This window comes from Microcaecilia unicolor, chromosome 6, assembly GCF_901765095.1.
Source record: "Microcaecilia unicolor chromosome 6, aMicUni1.1, whole genome shotgun sequence".
Classification (NCBI taxonomy): Eukaryota; Metazoa; Chordata; class Amphibia; order Gymnophiona; family Siphonopidae; genus Microcaecilia; species Microcaecilia unicolor.
Window position 1 is genome coordinate 282,692,987 of NC_044036.1, and position 12,642 is coordinate 282,705,628.

General features: G+C 41.8%; 1 long non-coding RNA gene across 1 annotated transcript; it reads left to right on the forward strand.

The window, feature by feature from the left end:
* Positions 1 to 10: 10 nt before the first annotated feature.
* Positions 11 to 11,779, forward strand: LOC115471616. The gene is made up of 3 exons (XR_003942379.1): positions 11 to 179; positions 5,466 to 5,536; positions 11,644 to 11,779. It is a non-coding gene; the product is annotated as an uncharacterized LOC115471616 (long non-coding RNA).
* Positions 11,780 to 12,642: the final 863 nt, after the last annotated feature.

Below are 12,642 nucleotides of genomic sequence, written 5' to 3' on the forward strand. Positions count from 1 at the left end.
AGAACTGCTTTGTGTGAGGGTGAAATTTCAATGACTAGTAATGTGCGTAGATTTGAAATACAGTCTGTGCTATTTTCCTCCTCAGGGAATGCCCAGTGAACAGCATGCATGCTAAGCAAAGCCATGTGTGCTTTAACCAGATTGAAGGAGGGTAATTTTCAGACAGTCAATTTTCCCAGGTAAATTGTTTTGAAAATTGTGCTGATTATACAGAATGCCCTTTAAAGGTAAATAAGCAGTAGGGTTTTTTTTTTTATTATTTGCTGTGAGGTTTTTTTTATATATTAGATTTTAAAGTTACATCAAAACAAAACACATTAGAAATTACACATCAAGATACACAAAGCTGAGTTCAAGTCACAAAGTTAGACCGTAGTTTAAAGAAAAAGGTCCAAAGATTTCCATTTTTGAGAAACAGGCTTTGGACTAAGCATTGAAATTACTGCAGACTGTTCATACTTTTTTTTAGAGCAAAATCCAATTCCACCATACCACCACATTTACTTGAGAGTTGTCTTGCCAGTGCGAGATGATCAATTTCAATGCAACTGAGATCAGAAAGTCAAACAACAACTTGTCATTTTCTATAAAGAGAAATGAGATACAAGCAGATTTCCGTATGACATACTTAGGTGAAAAAAATCTCTTTCAATTTATCCCAGACATCTGACCAAAATAGCGCAAGATGAGGACATTCCAACAATAGATGCACAAGAGTTCCAACATTGTTTTTACATGACCAACACAAATAAGCAGTAGGTTTTAATGTAGGAGAGGGGGAGAGTGAAGTCAGATGATTTACACCATTTGGGAATGATGTCTACCACAACCAGTGGATATAAAGAGGTTGAACTGTCTGTACTCCTAGAAGATAATTTTAGACCCCTCACCCTACCAGCCGCACTGGTGTACCTCTCACTCTGTGGACACTGCAGGATTTTTAAAGTAAAATCCAGATATACCTTTACTTCTGAAATTATTCCTAAAAAGGTATCTGATTCTGTACACATTTACACCTCCTCATTGTGCAGACATTTTTTTTCTGAGTGGAAACAGACAAATACGTAGCAAACTCATTGGTATGTGCATAGTTCTTAATCCCACCCCTTGGGACATCTCCCCCTACAGTGGAAAAAATACACAGAAAATAACAGTAAACACATTCTTTTACCTGAATAGGTTGGGCAAATTTCCATGGGAAACGTATTGTTTTATCCCATAAATGACTTTAAAAATTACCCTCCCACTGCTTAACTGTTAATTTTTCACCACAGCAGTTATTCGTTTAATTAAAACGGAATCATTTGTGCCACCTCAGGATCTCATTACAGGTGCTGACACTTGCAGGGGACAGTGCTGTCTAACATAGGAGCCAACTTTTTAAAATAATTGGGGGTGCTAAGCCCAATGGAAATTACCCCTCCCTGGGCACGGTGAAGGAGTTTGCTCAATATTGGGGCTGCACAAGTGGCCACTGCACCCACAGAGCTTGCTCCTTTGCTTTCCAGCACAGACTCAGGACTTAAGACCTGTTTATTTTCCTAGGCCTAGATTTTGGGAGAGGCAACACAAGCAATTATTGAGAGTAGCAAATACTGATGTTGAGGAGATGCTACCCTGCAGATGTGTGCATGTCCACAGGAAAGGTTACAAGGTGATTCTGAGAAACCTCTTCCACGTCTATCCCTCTACCAATCGGTGTACCTCAGGGTTCTGTTCTCGGTCCTCTCCTGTTCTCCATCTACACTTCTTCCCTTGGCTCTCTGATATCATCCCATGGCTTTCAATACCATCTCTATGCTGATGACTTCCAAATCTACTTCTCTACCCCCGAAATCTCAACCAAAGTTTCAGCCTGCCTATCTAACATCGCTGCCTGGATGTCTCAATGTCATCTGAAACTTAACATGGCCAAAACCGAGTTTCTCATCTTTCCCCCTAAACCTACCTCTCCTCTCCCCCCTTTCTCTATTTCTGTGGATGGCACTCTCATTCCCTGTATCATCTGCTCATAACCTTGGGATCATAGTAACATACGTGGAGGGGCATAATCGAACGAAAACGTCTATCTCCAAGGGCGTTTATCTCCGAGAACGGGTCCGTGAAGGGGCGGACCGAACTGTAGTTTCGAAAAAAATAATCGTCCATGTTTTATTCGACAATTTGTGAGCTGGGTGTTTTTGTTTTTCAGTGATAATGGAAAATGAAAGCACCCAGCTCAAAAACGAATAAATCCAAGGCATTTGTTCATGGGTGGGGCCAGGATTCGTAGTGCACTGGTCCCCCTCACATGCCAGGACACCAACCGGGCACCCTAGGGGGCACTTTTACAAAAAAAAAAAAAAAGGTAAAAGAGCTCCCAGGTGCATAGTACCCTTCCCTTGTGTGTTGAGCCCCCCAAATCCCCCTCAAAACCCACTGCCCACAAGTCTACACCATTACTATAGCCCTAAGGGGTGAAGGGGGGCACCTACATGTGGGTACAGTGGGTTTGGGGGGCGGTGTGGAGGGCTCCCATTTACCAGCACAAGTGTAACAGGTGGGGGGGGGGATGGGCCTGAGTCTCCCTGCCTGACGTCCACTGCACCCCCTAATAACTGCTCCAGTGACCTGCATACTGCTGCCAGGGAGGTGGGTATGACATTTGAGGGTGAACATAAAAAGTTCTGAAACGGCATATGTTTGTGGTGGGAGGGGGTTTGTGACCACTGGGGGAGTCAGGGGATGTCATCCCCGACTCCCTCCAGTGGTTATCTGGTCATTTAGGGCACTTTTTGGTGCCCTATTCATGGAAAAACAGGGTCCAGGAAAAGTGCCCTAAATTCTCGCTAAAAACGCATATTTGTTTTCCATTATCGGCGAAAGGCGCCTATCTCTGATCGGCCGATAACCACGCCCCAGTTCCGCCTTCACCACGCCTTTGACACGCCCCCATCAACTTTGTCCGCATCCGCGACGGAGTGCAGTTGAAAACGTCCAAATTCGGCTTTCGATTATACCGCTTTATTCGTTTTTGTGAGATAAACGTCTATCTCCCGATTTGGGTCGCAATATAGGCGTTTTTCTTTTTCAATTATAAGCTGGATAGTAACATAGTAGATGACGGCAGAAAAAGACCTGCATGGTCCATCCAGTCTGCCCAACAAGATAACTCATATGTGCTAATTTTGTGTATACCCTACTTTGATTTGTACCTGTGCTCTTCAGGGCACAGACCGTATAAGTCTGCCCAGCACTATCCCCGCCTCCCAACCACCAGCCCCACTTCCCAACCACCGGCTCTAGCACAGACCGTATAAGTCTGCCCAGCACTATCCCCGCCTCCCAACCACCAGCCCCACCTCCCACCACCAGCACAGACCGTATAAGTCTGCCCAGCACTATCCCTGCCTCCCACCACCGGCTCTGACACAGACCGTATAAGTCTGCCCAGCACTATCCCCGCCTCCCAACCACCAGCCCTGCCTCCCACCACTGGCTCTGGCACAGACCGTATAAGTCTGCCCAGCACTATCCCCGCGTCCCAACCACCAGCCCCGCCTCCCACTACCGGCTCTGTTATCCAATCTCGGCTAAGCTCCTGAGGATCCATTTCTTCTGAACAGGATTCCTTTATGTTTATCCCACGCATGTTTGAATTCCGTTACCGTTTTCATTTCCACCACCTCCCGCGGGAGGGCATTCCAAGCATCCACTACTCTCTCTGTGAAAAAATACTTTCTGACATTTTTCTTGAGTCTGCCCCCCTTCAATCTCATTTCATGCCCTCTAGTTCTACCGCCTTCCCATCTCCGGAAAAGGTTCGTTTGCGGATCAATACCTTTCAAATATTTGAACGTCTGTATCATATCACCCCTGTTTCTCCTTTCCTCCAGAGTATACATGTTCAGGTCAGCAAGTCTTGGGGTCATCTTTGACTCCTCTCTCTCCTTCTCTGCTCACATTGAGCAGATTGCCAAAACCTGTCGTTTCTTTCTCTATAACATCAGCAAAATCCATCTCTTCATCTCTGAGCACTCTACCAGAATCCTTATCCACACTCTTGTCACCTCTCGTCTTGATTATTGTAACCTGCTTCTTACCGGCCTCCCTCTTAGCCATCTCTCTCCTCTTCAATCAGTCCAAAACTGTGCTGCGCGACTCATTTTCCACCAAAGACGCTATGTTTACATTAGCCCTCTCCTTAAGTCACTTCACTGGCTCCCTATCCGTTTCCACATTCAATTCAAACTTCTCTTATTGACCTATAAGTGCTTTCACTCTACCGTTCCCCAGTACCTCTCGATTCTTGTCTCTCCTTACGTTCCCCCTCGGGTACTCCGTTCTGTTGATAAATCTTTCTTATCTGTTCCCTTCTCCTCTACTGCTAATTCCAGACTCCATTCCTTTTATTTTCCTTCACCTCACGCCTGGAATAAACTTCCCGAGCCTGTACGTCTAGCCCCCTCTTTGGCCGTTTTCAAGTCCAAACTTAAAGCCCACCTCTTTAGCACTGCTTTTGACTCCTAACCACTGCTCACTTGCCCTATCCTTTATCCTCACCTCTTTATTCCCCTACCCTTAATTGTTCTGTCTGTCTCATGTCTTATCTAGATTGTAAGCTCTTTGAGCAGGGACTGTCTTTTTGTGTATGGTGTGCAGCGCTGCGCATGCCTTGTAGCGCTATAGAAATGATAAGTAGTAGTAGTAGTAAACCTAGGTAGCTGTTTAGACTCCACAGATGGTGGACTTGGTAAGAGAAGCACAATACAGAAGAACAGGCCTCCCATGTTGAGTCATATCAAATTGCAATAAAGGACCGGACATCTGCTGTGTTGTCTTCTCCACTGTGTCGACTTGCTTGGATTGGGTAAGAGATCACATTATGCTTCAACTCATTAAAGGTCTATATAGCTTTTACAGGGGTCACAAATGGGGCACAAAGCCCTCCTCAACGTCACCTAGGTCACAATGACATAAATCTAGATCACTATGGAGTCCTTTTACTAAAGGTATGACGAAAAATGGCCTGCGCTGTTGTAGATGAGTGTATTGGATGCGTACAGGTCCATTTTTCAGCGCACCTGCAAAAAAGGCCTCTTTTGTTTTGTCTGAAAATGGATGTGCGGCAAAATAAAAATTGGTGCACGTCCATTTTGGGCCTGAGACCGTACCGCCACTCACTGACTAGTGGTAAGATCTCACACGTTAACCGGGCGGTAATTGTCAGCGGTACACTGCTGATTACTGCCCGGTTAGCGCAACACAGTAGAAAATAAAAACAATTTTCGGACATGTGTATCGGACACATGTAGAAAATGGAATTACCAACCTAGGGCACGCGGTAGCTGGGCAGTTGTTCCAGACTGATGCACGTTGGATGAATGTAGGTGCCTCACGCGCCTTAGTAAAAGAGCCCCTGTTTGTTTTCCAAAAGCAACCACCAGCAGGTTTTTAAATTTGTATTGACTGAATTATTTTTGCAGGCACCACTGATGAAGAAGTAAGATAAAGTTAACAAGATAAAAATTATCAGTTTGGCTAACAGCAAGAGAAGGTGAGTGAACTCCAAGGTAACAAATAATTTTGGTGTGAGAATTCCTGGTCCAAAGCATTTTGGCCAGGATAAGGGTACTTTCCCAGAAAAGGACAAATCTAAAGCCTGAGACTTTTCCTTTAACCCTTTAGTGTCCAATGTCCCCGTAATAAGCCATATGGGAATAGATTGATGGGAACATTGGACACCAAAGAGTATGTTTGTTACATGTGCTTTGTTTTATACCTAATTGATCTACATTCATGGGCGTAGACTGGGGGGGGCGAGGGGGGGCAATGCCCCCCACAAACGACGACGAGGCGCCGCCGCGCCAGTAGTTAAAAAAAACAAAAAAAACAAGCAGGCACGCGCTCCTCTCTGTCCGCTTGGCTTCCCTGCCCTCTCTGTCTGCGTCCCGCCTTCCTCTGACGTCATTTCCTTTTGGGCTGGACGCAGACAGAGAGGGCAGGGAAGCCAAGCGGACGGAGAGGAGCGTGTCCGTCTACCCCTCTCTCTTCCTCCCTCCCTCCGGCGCAGGCAGCAGTCTTTTCCAGCATTCCTGGCAGTGGTAGCGTTGTACACGCTGCCTTTGGCTCTGCCCCAAAGCCTTCTCTTCAAGTTCCTGTTCCCGCATAGGTGGGAACAGGAACTTGAAGAGAAGGCTTCCGGGGCAGACTGAAGGCAGCATGTACATCGCTACCGCTGCCAGGAACGCTGGAAAAGACTGCTGCCTGCGCCGGAGGGAGGGAGGGAGGAAGAGAGGGGGTAGACGGAGTCACGATCTTGGACCTCGCGCGGGGGGGGGCAGCAGATGGAAGATGGATGGGACTGGGAGGGGTGGGGAGCAGAGGGAAGGAGCAAGAGATGGATGTGACTGGGAGCGTTGGGAGCAGAGGGAAGGACCAGGAGATAGATTGGACTGGGAGGGGTGGGAGCAGAGGGAAGGACCAGGAGATGGATGGGATTGGGACAGGTCAGGCACAGCAGAGGGAAGGAGCAGAAGATGGATGGGACAGAGGGATGGTGAGCAGAGGGAAGGAGCAGAAGATGGATGGGACGGAGGGATGGTGAGCAGAGAGAAGGAGCAGAAGATGGATGGGACGGAGGGATGGTGAGCAGAGGGAAGGAACAGAAGATGGATGGGACTGGGAGGGGTGGGGAGCAAAGGGAAGGAGCAAGAGATGGATGGGACTCAGAGGGTGGGGAGCAGAGGGAAGCCTAATGGAAAGAAGACACTGCATAAAACAGAAGACACTGGGACCAAAGCGAATAGAAAAACTAAATGATCAGACAACAAAGGTAGATACAAGTATTTTATTCAGAATTTATTAATTGAAATATGTCAGCTTTTTGAAATGTGCATCTGTGATAATTTGCCTGTAAATTTCAATTCCTTCCTCCATATTAGCATATTCATTTGCATATGTATATATGCAAATGAATATGCTAATAAGCTCCGCCCATCCTTTGCCCCCTCAAATGAAACAGTCAAACTACGCCTATGTCTACATTTTCATCTTAAATAAGTTCAGACTCTGTATGTTTTGTTTTTCGGGATCCAGAACAAATACCTTCCTTGAAGCTTAAGAGACAACTGGAATTCCTAGCTGTGGAAGGATTACGTGGATGATTCTAGTCTTAATACATAGACCTTTCAAGAGGTTCTGCAACAAATGGGCTTTAGACCTTGCTCAATACCACAAGAAGCTGTAGTGGGATTTGAAGTGGGCTTCCATGGTTCTCAGCCCACTGCTGTAACCATTAGGCTACTCCTCTACTCAGATTGTAAGCCCTTGAGAGAGAGAGAGAAAAATACATACTGTTCCTTAATGTACAGTGCATCAATAGCTTCCAAATTTGTCACTGAACATTTGTGGAAATTTTCTGTATTTCTCCACTGTCGTTGGTCATCATTTCATATAACATTTTAAGCATGATTTCCATAGGTATCTAGGTAGGAAAAGTAATAAGTGGAAATAAAGAAAAAAATAAGGTGATCCTTGTTTTATTAGACTAAATGTATACTTTTTTTTAGTAACTTTCAAAGCCATTCCAATTACAGTCTGAAGGGAAAGGTGAGAGTGGAGAGCAGGAGTGAGAAACAGGAAGAGGTGGATGGGTGATCAGAGGGTGACAACGCAGTATAATTTAATGATTTCTAATGTGATAGGAAACCAAGGGATCCTTTTACTAAGGTGCGCCAAAAGTGGCCTATGCTGGTGTAGACACGTGTATTGGACACATGCAGGTCCATTTTTCAGCGCACCTGCAAAAAAGGCCTTTTATTTTTAGCCAAAAATGGGCGTGTGAAAAAATAAAAATTGGCGCGTGTCCATTTTAGGCCTGAGACCTTACCACCACCCATTGACCTACCAGTAAAGTCTCACACATTAACCAGGTGGTAATCATCGGTGCGCATACAATGCTGATTACCGTCCAGTTAGTGCCTTGCACCAGAAATTTTCCGGGGTGTGTAGTGGGCACACGTAGAAAATAAAATTAATGCCTAGGCCATGTAGTAGCTGGGCAGTAGTTCAAAATTGACGCACATAGGACGCACGTATGTGCCTATGGAGCTTAGTAAAAAGGCCCCCCCCCAGATCCTTGTTAAGTTCTGTCAGATGGGTGTCAAAATATTATATCATCTTAACTTCAAAGGTCTTATGTTCCTGGATTATTTTAAAATTTTACCTCTTAGATTTCTGGTCATAAGATAATTGATGCAGTGGCCAAGTCCTGAAAAATGCTTACCCACTGAGACATCACTGTGGCTTGTTTTCTGGTGTTTGCCTATATGAGTTGATTCTTTTCTTTCACATCTGTGCTGTTTCTCCAATATAAACTCTTCTTCACATTTCACTGAATAATCTATAAAATAATTGAGGAAGAGCATGAGTAGGATCCCTTTATGTTGAAATACAGTTGGTTGACCTCTGAGGAAGATCCCTTAATTAAGTAAATGTGTTCGCCAGGCTATAAAGCAATCGTATTATATAGAAAGAAAGAAAAAAAAAGGGAGGAAATATTGCCTTCATCTTAAAACCTTTTTGCTATAGAAATTTTTAGTTTCGTCTTGTTCTCAGAAATTGGAAATTATGGCATCATATAAAAGATAATACCTTGACTAATTCTCTGACCTGTATATTATTTTATTCACCACCTGGCAAATGGTCAAAAGCTAAAGACTTGTTTTGTGATTTTCTATTTTGAAATAAATTCAACCATCTTACAATTTAGTAGTGGTGGATATTAATTTATACTTGGAATGCACTGAAGATCCTATGATTAAAGATTTAGTCTCATTTTTAGAAGCTCTGAATTATCAAATCCCTGGTCCTAATGTTACACATTATGAAGGACATCAGTTGGATCTAGTAGCTTTTTCTAGCTCTTCTCAAATTCCCACCAATATTTTTCTCTCTGATTGTTATTGGAGTAGTATTTTGTGGTCTAATCATTTTTTATATTTGTTCAACATTAATTTGGAAACAGCTTCAAAGTAAAAAGGAACAACAAGAAACGTCTTATTTTTCTAGAGGGCTGATACGTCAAATAATTTTTTGGTCCAGATTTGATTCTGCTGATAAAAGTACAGATTCTTTAGATTTTTTTTTTTTTTTTTTGAAACAATGGTCACATTTAATTCAGAGATTTTAGATGATGCCTCCAGCTGTCTTAGGACTCAACTGATGTGGAATTCTGATAAGTGGTTTGATGAAAAGCTCTTACAGTTGAAGCTACACTGCATAAAATTGGAACATGTGTGACAGAAGAACACATCTGCAGCCAATAGAGTTAGCTGGAGATGTGCAATTAAAGAGTATAAAACAGCCCTTAGAACCAAAAGAATGGCTTACTACTCAAAGTTAATAGGAGTGGATGTTTTTGATACAATTCTTTATTTAAAATTGTTTTGAATCTTACTGATATTAGGGTTTGCTCCAATTTTTCTCAGGAGGTGTCCTCTGCGCTCTACTTCACAATTAGCTGAGTATTTTCGATCTAAAGTAGTATCTATTAGAAGCTAATTTGATAATACTATCAGTCTTTCCTGATGGGAGGTGCCATTATCTAATCCTCTCTCAATACCAACAGATAAAATCTGGTCTGAATTTTCTCCTTTTGAGTGGCCCCAGCTTAATGCTCTCTACAAAAAATATGTTAAATCTTACTGCTTATTGGAAACTTACCCTCCATTTATTTTGAAAGCAGCTTCTCTGAATTTTAGATGTCAACTTTTTGGCTGGTTACAAGCAATGCTATTTTTACGCATGTTTCCATCAGATTTGGGAGAGATTATTATTATACCTATTGTGAAGAATGATAAAGAATCTAGGGGGTCTTTTACAAAGGCATGGTAGCATTTTTAGCATGCGCTGTGTGGATGCCCATAATATTCCTATGGGTGTCTACATGGTTAGCGTGCACTAAAAACGCTAGCGCACCTTTGTAAACAGGGCCCCTAGTGATTTAACATCTAATTGTAGACCAGTTGCCTCTATCCCTCTTTTCATTAAGCTTATGGAAGGTTTAGTGGCCTCTCAATTGACTGAATATTTGGACTGTCGCAACATATTGCACACTTTTCAATCTGGTTTCAGATCACTCTTCTGTACCAAAACAATAGTAGGTTTCTTGATGGATAATATTTGTTCATTACTTAGTGAAGGTAAAAAGGCACTGGTTTTTCAATATGACCTATCAAGTGGCTTTGCTTTAGTGGACCATGATATTCTTTTGCAAATATTGGATAGTGTTGGGATCACTGGCCATGTACATAGCTGGTTTCAGGGTTTTCTAAAATGATACTACAGGGTTAAAATAAAGAACTGTTTATCTGATGGGTGGAGCAATCCATGCAGTGCTCCACAGGGCTCCCCCTTATCGCCACTTCTATTTAATGTATAAATGCACTCACTGGGCTTTGAACTAGAGAAGTAAGGTATTTTATCTTATAGCTATGCTGATGACAAAACAGTTCTCATCCCTGTTCTATCTTCTCTTAATTTAGAAATTTCTACTATTCATAAGGCTATCAATATTATAGAAAATTGGATGTCTGTTCATAAGCTAAAATTAAATACAGAGAAGACAAAATTTTTACTCATCAGTAATTCTTCTGCTCTTAATGATATAAATATTACAATAAATCAAACAGAGTATCAAATTTCTTCAACAGTAAACATTTTGGGTATATATTTAGATTCTAGATTTTCTTTACAACCACAAGTCAATATATTGATTCAAAGGGCATTTATACTTATGCATAACCTTTGCCGCATTCGTAAATATTTTGAGGAAGAACAATTTCATTTAATTGTGCAGGCTCTATTGTTGAGTCTTTTGAATTACTGTAATATAATATATCTAGCTTGCCCCTCTCAATTAATGAAAAAACTACAAACAGTTCAGAATACAGCTTTACTTTTGATTTAGCGAAAGCCAGGGAAAAAAAGAACAAGACTTCCACGAGAGAGTCCAGAGGAACAGAAAAGTGGAAGATCCAAACACAAGCCACAAGATGACCAAGAGCATTTAAAGGTTTTATTCTCCAACTGGTAAAAACAGGATACACTGGTACATATGACCCTACATAGGCCATATTTCAGGGGTCCTGTAAACCACGCAAATAGCGCACAGAAAAATCTTTAATGCTAAAGAGCAAGATATATGTTTTGCAGACTTATATGTTGTTTGCTCCTTCGGGCGATTTCACCAAGGATGTATCCTGCTCTTTAGCATTAAGGATTTTCTCCATATGCCATTTGCATAATTTACAGGACCCCCTGAAGAAGGCTTCACAGCTGAAACAAGGCCCATGTTGGGTCACATGTACTAGTGTATCCTATTTTTAACAATTGGAGAGTAAAACCTTTAAACACTCTTGGTCATCTTGTGGCTTGTGTTTATGTTTGATTTGTTCATTGAAAAAGTTTATAGAATTTCAGTATTTTATGTTAAAACAAATTGGCTTCCTATGCCCACAAGAACTGTGTTTAAATTTTTTTTGCTTATTATACAAGGCATTATATGGGTTGGTACCTTATTATTTCACGAAACATTTCATTCTTTGCAGTACCTACTGGATCTTCTAGGAACACTAATTTGTTTGTTTTTCCCTCCTCAAGGGGTAGAAAAATACTTAAACAATTAGAGTACAAAAAGAAGTGTGATCTGCCACAGATGGAATCGCAAATTGCGGAGGAAGCAATGTTTATTCGAAGATCCGACGTGGCCCTGCACTGTATGACTTTTGTTGAAAGTTGCCAGTTATAAGACTCTATTAAATTAAACTAATTTTTATGTGTGTGTTGTCATTGCAAAATCTGAATTACCCATTCACAGGGTGAGGCAAAAAAAAAAAAAAGTAACCCCCTAGAGTTTTTTTGTCATTTTCTCAGCAACTGCATTGAATTTCAACAAGAAGTTTTATGTACTTATTTAGTCTTCATACTTACGTATTACTGTTAAACAACATTTAATTATCTTAAGCTAAGTTGATGTTACTGACATTTTAGCATTACTACCTGGTGATTTTTGCACTTTAAAAATGTTTGAGCTAAAATACAGTAAAATAACATCATTGAAACGATAAAATTAACAATGTGTCAGAATTTTGCAGTCTCTGTGAATGCTCAGTGTCCACTCCCAGCTTCAACACAGGCCTTCAGTGGCTTTGGGAAGTTCATAACAGCCTTGTCAATTAGTCCTAGATCATCTGCAGAGCTTTCTTGAGGTTGGTGATTGTTTGCAGCTTTGGATGGAACTTTTGAGAGGCCTCCAACATTGCTCCCCAGACAAAAGTCTGTGTTACTGTGATGTCATTAACAGTAAGCTGCTACCTCATTTTTTTTTCCAAGTAATGGTAGTTTTAAAATGCAAACATTTTTGAACGTGAGAAAACTGCAGGGTAGTCATGCTAAAAAGTCCGTAACTTCACTGTATTTAAAGATAATCTCATTCCACTTGGCAGATAAAGGTAGATGGTAACAACAAATAAAGCGGTAAAATTTCACATTGAAATTCTAAGTAGTTGCTGAGAAAACAGAAAAAAAAACCTCTAGGGGGTTACTTTGAGTGGGGGAGTACCCTAGCGGTTAGTGCAGTGGACTTTGATCCTGGGGAAC